Here is a 7,117-nt window from a genome sequence, read left to right as displayed (position 1 = left end):
ACCAGACTGGACATTGCCATTTGAGTTAATGTGTGATGCCAGTGATCATGCCATTGGTGCAGTATTGGGACAGAGGCATGACAAGCTTCTGCATGTCATTTATTATGCCAGTCGCGTTCTAAATGATGCCCAGAAAAATTACACAACCACAGAAAAAGAACTACTTGCAGTGGTTTACGCCATTGACAAGTTCAGATCATACTTAGTAGGATCAAAAGTGATTGTGTATACTGACCATGCTGCTCTTAAATATCTAGTCACAAAGCAGGATTCAAAACCCAGGCTCATCAGATGGGTATTGCTTCTGCAAGAGTTTGATATAGAAATAAGAGACAGAAAAGGGACAGAGAACCAAGTGGCTGATCATCTGTCCCGGATAGAGCCAGTGGAAGGGACGTCCCTCCCCTTTCTTGAGATCTCTGAGACGTTCCCTGATGAGCATCTATTTGCCATTCAGGAAGCACCATGGTTTGCCGATATTGCAAACTATAAAGCTGCACGGTTCATACCCAAGGAGCACAATAGAATACAAAAGAAGAAATTAGTCACTGATGCAAAGTACTACTTGTGGGATGAGCCCTATCTCTTTAAGAGATGTGCAGACGGAATTATCCGTAGGTGTGTGCCTAGAGAAGAAGCACAGAGGATCCTGTGGCATTGCCACGGATCTCAATATGGAGGCCATTTCGGAGGTGAGCGAACAGCCACCAAGGTCCTCCAATGTGGCTTCTATTGGCCCACACTCTATAAAGATTCCCGAGAGTTTGTACGTAATTGTGACAGTTGCCAAAGAGCTGGTAATCTGCCTCATGGTTACGCCATGCCTCAACAAGGAATCTTGGAAATTGAGCTGTTTGACGTATGGGGAATTGACTTCATGGGACCTTTCCCACCATCATACTCAAACACTTATATTCTGGTGGCAGTCGACTATGTATCAAAATGGGTTGAGGCTATTACCACACCCAATAATGATACTAAAACAGTGCTGAAGTTCCTCCAGAAACATATCTTTAGCAGATTTGGTGTCCCTAGAGTACTAATCAGTGATCGGGCACTCACTTCTGCAATAAACAGCTTTACTCTGCCATGGTTCGGTATGGAATTCGCCATAAGATAGCCACTCCATATCATCCACAAACCAATGGGCAAGCTGAAGTCTCTAATAGAGAATTAAAGAGAATCCTGGAACGGACAGTAAGTACCCGTAGAAAGGATTGGGCACGGAGCTTGGATGATGCTCTGTGGGCTTACAGAACAGCATTCAAGACCCCTATAGGGACCTCTCCATACCAACTTGTTTATGGTAAGGCATGTCACCTGCCCGTGGAACTGGAACATAAAGCCTATTGGGCAACCAGGTTCCTAAACTTTGATGCCAAATTAGCAGGAGAAAAACGATTGCTCCAGCTAAATGAGCTAGAGGAATTCAGATTCACAGCTTTCGAAAATGCCAAGCTTTATAAAGAAAAATAAAAAAAATGGCATGACAGAAAGCTGTCATCTAGAATCTTTAAACCAGGACAGAAGGTCCTGTTGTTTAACTCTAGACTCAGGCTATTCCCCGGGAAACTGAAATCCCGGTGGAGGGGACCATACGTGATTACAAGTGTGTCACCATATGGTTATGTGGAGCTTCAAGATATTGATTCTGATAAGAAGTTCATTGTCAATGGACAGAGAATCAAGCATTATCTTGAAGGCAACATTGAGCAAGAATGCTCAAGGCTGAAGCTAGATTAAAAGCTCAGCAAGGTCCAGCTAAAGACAATAAAGAAGCGCTTGCTGGGAGGCAACCCAGCCATGGGGCATCAATCCTCTAAGCATTTTTGCCCTATTTTTATTTTTATTTGTTTATATAAAGTTCACTGACACTAAGGTACAGAATCATTTGTATAAGTTTACAGGGTTACAGAAGGAATCGGCACACAAAACAGAGTAAAAGAGCTCAATGGCAAGAAAACGCCAGTAAAGGGGCATTTTGAGCGTTCAGCGCCCAAAATGGGCATCCACTGGGCGCTGAACGCCAGTAATGGTAGAAATCTGGGCGTTCAACGCCAGAAATGGCCACCCACTGGGCGTTGAACGCCAGTAATGGCAGCAACTGGGCGCTGAACGCCCAGGAGATCAGCATTTGGGCGCTGAACGCCCAAAACAAGCAGTGTTTGGGCGTTCAAACGCCAGGAAGACAGGGAGGGGCCAAATCCATTTATCCCACACGTATTTCCATTCTAATTTCAAATTTTATGCTTCAATGCATGATTTTTACATGAACATGTCAAGAACCCTGATTTCTAAAATCCTTAATTTCAAAAAAATCCATCTTTCCAAATTCAATCCAACCCTTTTCAAAATCTTTTCTGAAAACAAATCTATCTTTTTCACTCAAAAATCTTTTCAACTAATCCATATCTTTTTCAAATATCCATATTATCTTTTTCAAAATTCAGAGTTATCTTTTTCAAAAATCTATCATATCTTTTCAAAATTAAACTCTATCTTCTATCTTATCTTTTTCAACTCAATCTTTTTATCTTATCTCTTCCATTTTTTCGAAAAGCCACCCCCCCACCCCTTTAAAATTGGGTTCGGCCTCCCCCCTCCTCCATCAACAAGTGCACCTCGATCTCCTTCTATCCCTCTCCTTTCTTTTCTTTTGCTTGAGGACAAGCAAACCTCTAAGTTTGGTGTGTTTTTCCGAGATCACTAAGATCATGGCTCCCAAAGGAAAACAATCCACTCCAAGAGGCAAGAAAGAGAGCGTTCCAAAACCACTTTGGAATCAAGGGAAGTTCTTATCTAAAGAACATTCAGACCATTATCTTAAAGTAATGGGTCTGAGATCAGTGATCCCGGAAGTTAGATTCGATCTGAAAGAAGACGAATATCCGGAGATCCAAGAGCAAATTCGAATCAGGAACTGAGAAGTCCTAGCTAATCCTAAAACGAAAATAGGAAGGAACATGGTCCAGGAGTTCTATGCTAATATGTGGCAGACTGACAAGCAAAGACTATCTGGAACTGCCTGCTACGAATTTCGGACCATGGTCAGGGGAAAGATTGTTCATACCACCCCTGACAAGATCAGAGAGATATTAAAGCTACTTCAGCTAAAGGATGATCCAGACTCCTTCAACAGGAGGATGATGAGAGCAGACATTGGCCTGGATAAGATTCTAGAGGACATATGTATCCCTGGAGCCAGGTGGACCACCAACACAAAGGGCGTCCCAAATCAACTCAAGAGGGAGGATCTCAAACCAGTTGCCAGAGGATGGCTGGACTTCATTGGGTGTTCTCTGTTGCCCACTAGCAACCGTTCTGAAGTCACAGTTAAAAGAGCAGTGATGATTCATTGCATCATGATGGGAAAGGAAGTGGAGGTTCATCAGCTGATTTCAACTGAGCTCTATAAGATTGCTAACAAAAATTCAAAAGAGGCCAGGTTGGCTTATCCAAGCGTGATTTCTCTGCTCTGCAAGGACGCTGGAGTCAAGATGGGAATAACTGAATATATCCTAATTGAAAAGTCAATCACCAAAGCATCAATGGAGAGACAACAAGCACAGGAGGATCTTATCAAGAAGAGAGCACAGGAATTCCTCCCAGAGATTCCTCAAGCGGAATATTGGGAATATCTTGAGATGTCTGTCACCAAGATACAGGAAGCTATGGAGCAAATAATAAAACAACAGAAGGAACACAGTCAAATGCTAACCCATATGTTTAAAGAACAAGAGGAGCAGGGACGTGACTTAAGGGAACTGAAGCGCCAAAAGTCTTCTGTAATACCAAGCATCCCAAGGATCAGAGGAACACCCATACCCCCAGAATAAAGGTTGTTAATTTCCAATTTCTTCCTTAACTCTGTGACAGTGTCCTTATAAAAAGTACCTTAGAAGTCATATAATAGTAATTAGTATCTATTTGATTTTATCTCCAATTAAGCTATAGTTTATTCTTCTCATCATCATTAAACATGAATAAAATAGTAGATCTTTTGAATAAGAAGCAATAAAATTTCGAGTTTAATAAAAGAAATTCTAATTGGTTAAATGTGGTGGCAATGCTTTCTGTCTTCTGAATGAATGCTTGAACAGTGCATATGTCTTTTGAATTTGTTGTTTAAGACTGTTAAATATGTTGGCTCTTGAAAGAATGATGAACATGAGACATGTTATTGATAATCTGAAAATCATAAAAATGATTCTTGAAGCAAGAAAAAGCAGCAAAGAACAAAGCTTGCAGAAAGAAAAAAGCAAGCAGAAAAAGCCAAAAGCTCTTAAAACCAAAAGGCAAGGGCAAATAAAAAAGGATCCCAAGGCTTTGAGCATCAGTGGATAGGAGGGCTTAAAGGACTAAAATCCTGGTTTAAGCGGCTAAACCAAGCTGTCCCTAACCATGTGCTTGTGGCGTGCAGGTGTCAAGTGAAAACTTGAGACTGAGCGGTTAAAGTCAAGGTCCAAAGCAAAAAGAAGAGTGTGCTTAAGAACTCTAGACACCTCTAATTGGGGACTTTAGCAAAGCTGAGTCACAATCTGAAAAGGTTCACCCAGTTATGTGTCTGTGGCATTTATGTATCCGGTAGTAATACTGGAAAACAAAGTGCTTAGGGCCACGGCCAAGACTCATAAAGAAGTTGTGTTCAAGAATCATCACACTGAACTAAGAGAATCAATAACACTATCTGAATTCTGAGTTCCTATAGATGCCAATCACTCTAAGCTTCAATGGATAAAGTGAGATGCCAAAACTATTCAGAAGCAAAAAGCTACTAGTCCCGCTCATCTAATTAGGATCTGAGCTTCAATCAAAAACTCTGAGATATTATTGCTTCTCAACCTATTAGTCTTCTATTTTATTTGTCTAGTTGCTTGAGGACAAGCAACAGTTTAAGTTTGGTGTTGTGATGAGCGGATATTTTATACGCTTTTTGGGGATAATTTCATATAGTTTTGAGTATGTTTTAGTTAGTTTTTAGTCTATTTCTATTAGTTTTTAGGAAAAATTCATATTTCTAGACTTTACTATGAGTTGTGTATTTTTCTGTAATTTCAGGTATTTTTCTGGCTGAAATTGAAGGAGCTGAGCAAAAATCTGATTCAGGCTGAAAAAGGACTGCTGATGCTGTTGGATTCTGACCTCCCTGCATTCAAAGTGGATTTTCTGGAGCTACAGAACTCGAAATGGCGTGCTTCCAATTGCGTTAAAAAGTAGACATCCAGGGCTTTCCAGAAATATATAATAGTCTATACTTTGCACAAGAATAGACGACGTAAACTGGCGTTCAACGCCAGTTCTCTGCCCAATTCTGGCGTCCAGCGCCAGAAAAGGATCAAAAACTGGAGTTGAACGCCCAAACTGGCACAAAAACTGGCGTTCAACTCCACAAATGGCCTCTGCACGTGGATTGCCTAAGTCTCAGCCCCAGCACACACCAAGTGGGCCCCAGCACACAGAAGTGGGCCCCAGAAGTGAATTTCTGTATCATCCATCATAGTTTATCCAATTTCTGTAAACCTAGGCTACTAGTTTAGTATTTAAACAACTTTTAGAGACTTATTTTGTACCTCATGACATTTCAGATCTAAACTTTGTATTCTCTGACGGCATGAGTCTCTAAACCTCATTGTTGGGGGTGAGGAGCTCTGCTGTGTCTCGATGAATTAATGCAAGTATTTCTGTTTTCCATTCAAACACGCTTGTTCCTATCTAAGATGTTCATTCACGCTTAACTAGGATGAAGGTGATGATCTGTGACATTCATCACTGGTGCACGAAATTGTGATGTCCAGGCTCGAACAATCCCTGGTAATGGCTCCAAAGCTTGGTGCTTTGATCTTAATTCATAATTGTCACAACTTCGATACAACTAACCAGCAAGTGCACTGGGTCGTCCAAGTAATACCTTACGTGAGTAAGGGTCGAATCCCACGGAGATTGTTGGTATGAAGCAAGCTATGGTCACCTTGCAAATCTCAGTCAGGCGGATATAAAATAATCATGGAGTTTTCGAATATTAATTGATAAAATAGGGATAGAGATACTTATGTAAATCATTGGTAGGAATTTCAGACAAGTGAATGGGAATGCTTTTCGTTCCTCTGAACCTCTGCTTTCCTGCTATCTTCATCCAATCTGTCTTACTCCTTTCCATGGCTGGCTGTATGCAAGGGCATCACCGTTGTCAGTGGCTACATCCCCTCCTCTCAGTGAATCATATGCTCACGCACCCTATCACGGCGCGGCTATTCATCTGTCGGTTCTCGATCATGCTGGAATAGGATTCACCCTCCTTTTGCGTCTGTCACTAACGCCCAACAATCGCGAGTTTGAAGCTCGTCACAGTCATTCAATCATTGAATCCTACTCAGAATACCACAGACAAGGTTTAGACCTTCCGGATTCTCTTGAATGCCGCCATCATTCTAGCTTACGCCACGAAGATTCTGGTTAGGAGATCTAAGAGATATTCATTCTAGCTTAATTCTTGTAGAACGGAAGTGTTTGTCAGGCACGCGTTCATACGGGAGAAGGATGATGAGCGTCACACATAATCATCACCTTCATTACGTTCTTGGGTGCGAATGGATATCTTAGAAGTGAAATAAGAAGAATTGAATAGAAAATAGTAGTACTTTGCATTAATCTTTGAGGAACAGCAGAGCTCCACACCTTAATCTATGGAGTGTAGAAACTCTACCGTATGAAAATACATAAGTGAAGGTCCAGGCATGGCCGAGATGGCCAGCCCCCTAAACGAGATCAATAGTCTCCTAAGATGAACAATGAAATAAAACTGAGACCAAAGATTGTCAAAAAGACTAGTAAAAGGTCCTATTTATAATAAACTAGTCACTAGGGTTTACATGAGTAAGTAATTGATGCATAAATCCACTTCCGGGGCCCACTTGGTGTGTGTTTGGGCTGAGCTTAAGTGTAGCACGTGCAGAGGCCATTTGTGGAGTTGAACGCCAGTATTTGTGCCAGTTTGGGCGTTCAACTCTGGTTTTGGATCCTTTTCTGGCGCTGGACGCCAGATTTGGGCAGAAGGCTGGCGTTGAACGCCAGTTTACGTCGTCAATTCTTGGCCAAAGTATGGACTATTATATATTTC

The sequence above is a fragment of the Arachis ipaensis genome, chromosome B9 (genome assembly GCF_059453495.1).
Source record: "Arachis ipaensis isolate K30076 ecotype BB chromosome B9, ASM5945349v1, whole genome shotgun sequence".
Lineage (NCBI taxonomy): Eukaryota > Viridiplantae > Streptophyta > Magnoliopsida > Fabales > Fabaceae > Arachis > Arachis ipaensis.
This window is presented reverse-complemented; position numbering follows the sequence as displayed.